We start from the raw sequence: 6,000 nt of genomic DNA, 5'->3' as shown, positions 1-6,000 counted from the left end.
CCCCACACCCACCACCCTCTGGATGGAAAAAAAAATTCACTCCCCTCTAATCATTCTACCGATTAACTAAGATTGATGTATCCTGATTATTGACCTCCCTACGAAGGGAAATAGGTCCTTACTATACACTCGATCGAGGCCCGTCATAATGTTAAACACCTCAATTAAATCTCCCAACAGCCTCCTCAGTTCCAAAGCAAACAACCCCAGCTTATCCAATCTAATCTCATAGCTAAAATTCTCCAGTTCTGGCAACATTGTCTTAAATCTCCTCTGTACCATCTCTCGTGCAATCACATCTTTCCTGTAATGTGGTGACCACAACTGTACGCAGTATTCTTGCTGTGGGCTAACTATTGTTTTATAAATTTCTAACAGAACCTCCCCTGCTCTTATATTCTATGCCTCGGCTAATAAAGGAGAATATTCTTTATGGCTTCTCAACCACCTTATCTAGCTGTTCTGCTACCTTCTGGGATCTGTGGACATACACTCCAAGGTTTTGCTGTTTATCTACATCTCTCAGTCTCCTCCCAAGCAATGTAGTTTCAGAGCAACTCATTCTGAAACGTCTTACTTCATAATTCAAGTCGTACAGTCGAAACCAATTTGTTAAACGGAGACTAATATTGGTGACTGGAAATAGTTAATGTACAACTTGATATTGCTGTGCACCGGAACAGAAAACGAGATTGGATGGACAGAAGAGGTCTGAAAGGATGGCCGATCGGCTGTGGGAGGCAGCGCACCTTTCAACTGACTCCACGGCTTCAGCATCAGCGGTTTGTTGGTCGAGGGGTGTGATTTTCGCTTGGAGGGTTGTGTTATGTGATACGCGCGCGATCTCAGTTTCAAATCCCGCATGACCCCTCTTCTTTCTGTGCTTTTAGTGAAAAGTCACCAATGTGCTTCCGATATCTTTTCAATGTTGCTGTTGGTGGAATTGAATTATATCCAGAGAATGTTTGAGCTCCAGAGGACAGAGTGCGGAAATTCCCAAGGCACAACACAGGTGAAAAAATAAATGTCTCAATATGATGAGGAGATTGAAGCTGAATGTGAATTTACCCCAGTGCAGTCGGTCTCATTGATATAAGATGACGGGATAGAGAGCGACGTGTGCAGATGACGCCAAGATGGGCAGCACTGTAAGCAAAGTAGATGGAAGCAGAACATTACAGAGAGTATTTAATATCATAAATGAATGGGCAAAACTGTGGCAAATGGATTTCAATTTAGGTAAGTGTGAGGTCATCCAACTTGGACCGATAGAGCATTGATCAGAATACGTTCTAACTGGTGAAATGCTCGAAACCGTGGAGTTCCAAAGGGACTTAGCGGTCCATATACATAGATCATTAAAATGTCATGGACAGGTACAGAAAATAATCAAAAAGGCTAATGGAAAACTAGCTTTTATATCTAAAGGACCAGAATACAAGGTGATAGACATTATGCTACAGCTATACAAAGCTCTGGTTAGACCACACCTGGAGTACTGTGTTCAATTCTGGGCACCGCACCGAAGGAAGGATATTTTGGCCGTGGAGGTAGTGCAGTGTAATTTTGCTAGATTGATACCTGGAATCCAAGGGTTAAATTACGAGGGGAGATTACACAAACTAGGGTTGTATTCCCTGGAATTTAGTAGAATAAGGGCTGATTTGATTGAAGTTTTCAAGATATTACGGGGAACTGTTGGTGTTGATGGAGAGAAACTCTTCCCGCTCGTTCGGATGTCTAGGACTCGGGAACCTGGCCTAAAAATTGGAGTCAGGAATTTCAGGAGTGAAATTAGTTAACACTTCGACAAGCAAAGGGGGGTAGAAGTTTGGATCTCACTTCTGCAAGCGACAGTGTCAGCTTAATTGTTGATTTTAAACCTGAGACTGATAGATTTGCGGAACCGGCTCGAGTGGCTAAACTCATCTTCCTAATTGGTGCAAAACATGAAACGTTCATGCATTGTCCGCGAATCGAATCCGTGTCAGAGGCCAGAATTCTATCCCAGAGCCACCAATACTCGTACGTACACGCACTGCATATGTACATTTATGTTACTCTCATAGTGATTGAAAGCAGCAATTTGAGTAAACTATACTTATGGTAGAATGTAAACTATGACGATGTCGAGACAGACGATTATGTTGTTTCAGAGCAATTCATTTTGCATAGTGTTACTTGATAATGCAAGTCTTACATTCAAAGCAAATTTGATAATGAGCGAGAAATATTGTTGATATGAAATGATCAGTGTGGAACCTGATATTGCTCTACATCGTGCATCGTAGAAGAAAGCGGGATTGTATGGACAGAACCTTCTGAAAGGATGGCGGAACGGCTGCATGGCAGCGAAATTTTACAGCGGCTGCACGGCTCTGTTGCTTGTTGGTCTTTGGGTCTGAATGTCGCTCAGGAAGTTCGAATCGTTCAAAATTCCGAATGAGCCCTGTTATGTCCCCATTTTTAGTCAAAAATCACCAATTGGCTTCTTACATCTTTTCAGCGGTGTGGAAGGCAGTTTTGACTTATCTCCAGCAGAGCATGTTTGAGCACCAGAGGAAAGAAAGCAAAGGGTTTGTCCATGCAACACAAGTAGACGAAATGAAGATCATCTTTCAAGAAGTTGTAGATTGAAGCCGGCACATGAATTTATCCCAATTCAGACAATCTCATGGGTACAGAACAAAAAAGGTAAAGGATGCTGCATTGGCCTGTAACCAAACCTCTGGTTTCCCACCAGCAGGCGAGGGTTCCACCACTGAACCACCAATGGACACACGGCTGCAGGCAGCACGTGTAGCTTTAGATACATGTCTAGAACATGCAATCTGGCAGAGTTCCCTACGCAATCGACTCGACAGCCGCGCGATGCCTTTGTGTTAACTTATAGATTAATCATGGTCGTGAAATTCACTGGGGGTTCGAAACCAGCTTACACGACGATTGTGAAACAGTCAAATAAATAAGAGCTGTAATTACCAGGCAGTGTTTACTTCTCTCAGAGGTTAAGGGATAATCCAGCCCAATGTTCACCTTTAAGATTTCACGACTTGAGACAGAATTTCAAAAAAACTGTACCTTAAATTCTGCTCAATCACAGAATTTGGAGATTTATACTATTTTTTTTCTTTGCATGCATCTCCCTATCGCTGTCTACGTTTCTTCTCTCTCTTATCAGGCTTCCTTGAACGGCCAGGTCTGGAAACCCGGGATGGAAAAGACTGTCGGATCTTCAGTCCAATTGTTGGATTTCGACGGGATGAGCTTTGCTATTTTCCGTCTCCGTTTTCGGAAAATATAAACCCAGATGGGATTTCACCTCCTCAGTCCCGTCACCTCCGGGTAATGGGAATGAACCCAATCTATCGCTCGGTCGGAACATCCGTATTCTTATTGCTTAAGTATAAAATTACGGGGTTACAGCTATATTCAGGACGCATTTTAGAAATTAACACGAAACAGACTTATGCGAAAACTAGAAGCACGTGGAATTAAAGGACCAGTGGTAACGTGGGCACCTAATTGGCTCAGGAATGGGAGGCAGAGAGTAGTGGTGAACGGATACCCTTATACATTAGGGTCTCTATACTTGAATTATGTTTTCATTTATTGGAGCATAGGAACAGGAATCGGCCATTCAGCCCCTCGAGCCTCCAGGTTAACACATCCTTCCTGAGGTGGAGTGCCCAGAACTGAATGATGTCCTCCAGATGAGGTCTCACCAGAGCTCTGTGCAGCTGTAACACAGCTTCCACCCCTTTGTATTCCAGCCTTCTTGAAATAAACGGGGAGAGTAAGAGCTCAAGAATGAAAGCGAGAGAGAGCAAGACGAATAGAGAGAGACAGACAGACAGACAGATCACTCGGCATTGGAGAAACCGTCGCTGTGTAGATTTCTCAGGAGCTGCTGTGAATCCCCACTGAGCTTTCGAACCACTTGCTCCACCGCAGCAAAAAGTCATAAGCAGCAAATGGGTAATGTGAAATCACATAATCGATAGCCGATTTGTGGCGCAATGGGTCGCACGTTGGACTTCAAATCACCAGCTCCAAAGTTGTTGATTCCAATTTGACTACCGTTGAAGTTGAGGGCTCAATTTTGGTGGTGGGAATTAGAACTTTGCAGCAAAACCACAACAGGATCACGAATGTGCATCAAAGAAGGGAAACAACCTGAAAATCGCAAGAATTCAAGTATCGTGACTGAGCGGTCTAACACGTTGGTTTAAAGATCCAGCTAAATCCCATAATTTGTAGTTGGATCAAAATCACGGTTTGTGGCTCCAATTCCGCAGCCTCCTTCCTGTAAACTAATAAAACCAAACATCTCATCTGTTTTTACAACAGCGTAGGCCGGAGGAACCACATGGCTGAACAAATAACTAGATGCATTTTGTAACACACCAATTGCACATTCTACTCCGTTCGAAATGTTCACAAAGAAAAGGATTGGTTGATCTAGATGAGACTCAACTAACAACCTCGGCATTTCCCGACCCTGGGCTGTCATATAAGGACCGCCCACTGACTGATCGCGCCGCAAGAGCCCGGTCACTTTGATCACCTGTCCCACTCTGCTGGAAGGAATATTAAGGAGAGAGGCCCTCTCCTGTGGGAACGTGTCCTGTCCCCGTGATGAAAATAATATCTGCACTTTCACTTTCAGCTTCTTTCACATCCTCTGCTCCATCGCACTACATTCGGTTTTTCTGTGAACAGGTCTAAATAAATATTGGCAGAAATTCTAAGAGCAGTGGGATTCAAACCCACGCCTCCATAGAAATTAAATGTAACACCTTAGACCGCGTGGCCGCGCTACCATAATGTCACAGTAATGTTTAAAGAGCTGTTTAATGCACAAATATATGAATTGAAGCTAATTGACCGCATTTACCCCGTGCTGGGGCTGTTCTCCTTCGAGCAGAGAACGTTAAGAGGAGATTTGATAGAAGTGTTCAAAATCATGAAGGGTTTAGCTAAAGTAAATAAAGAGAAACTGTTCCCATTGGCTGAAGGATCGAGAACCAGAGGACACAGATTTAAGGTGATTGGCAAAAGAACCAAAGGCGACATGAGGAAACACTTTTTTTACCCAGTGAGTATTTATAATCTGGAATGCGCTGCCTGAAATGTTGGTGGAAGCAGATTCAATCGTGACTTTCAAAAAGGAATTGGATAAATACTTGAAGGGAAATAAATGCAGGGCTACCGGGAAGTGGCGGGGGGAATGGGACTAACTGGATCGGTCTTACAATGAGCCAGCGCGGGCTCGATGGACCGAATAGCCTCCTATGCTGTAACCATTTTATGATTGTATGATTCTATTGATAACCCTTATTTTCTTTGCATGTATTTCTCTATCTCTCCCTGTCTCTGTCTCTTGTGTTGTTCCCTGATGGACTTCTCAGGCTTCCTTGAACGGCGTTGGCTGATCGATCCTGCAACACCAGCAGAGAAGGTTAAAGAAAGATTGAGACAGGAGGAAAAGTAAAGGGGCAACCCAGCTGCTGCAGCCAATGTCTACACATTAATGTCTCTTCGCTCTCAATTAAGTCACTCTCTTTTCATTCCTCTTATTTCGTTCTTTTTCTTTCTGCCTCCAGCACCTTTATCTGTATCCTGTTTTTATTCCCTCATGTGTCTCTGCTGGATGATCCAAAATTCAGACACGCCGCTTCTTCCAGCTTTTTCATCCTTCCACAATAATGGTCCATTTCATTGAGACTTTACTGCGGCCTTGCTACTCTAACATTCACCTTCACATTCTTACGTCTTTATGTTTGCTCTTTTTCGACCGCTGTTCCTCGGGGGCACATGGCCCGTTCATTTGTGCCTTGAAACATTTCCAGCTGCGTGAATGTTCCAGAGACAAGCACAAAGAAAGCAGGTCTGGCATTCCGAAGGACAGCGGCATAGTTTTCCGTGGAATTTCCATGGGGTATCTTGTGACACGGGGGATGTTAACTGAAGAACTGGAATTTGTTTTCATGGTCGTTG

Source organism: Heptranchias perlo, chromosome 20 (genome assembly GCF_035084215.1).
Source record: "Heptranchias perlo isolate sHepPer1 chromosome 20, sHepPer1.hap1, whole genome shotgun sequence".
Classification (NCBI taxonomy): domain Eukaryota; kingdom Metazoa; phylum Chordata; class Chondrichthyes; order Hexanchiformes; family Hexanchidae; genus Heptranchias; species Heptranchias perlo.
Note: the sequence above shows the minus strand (reverse complement) of the source record.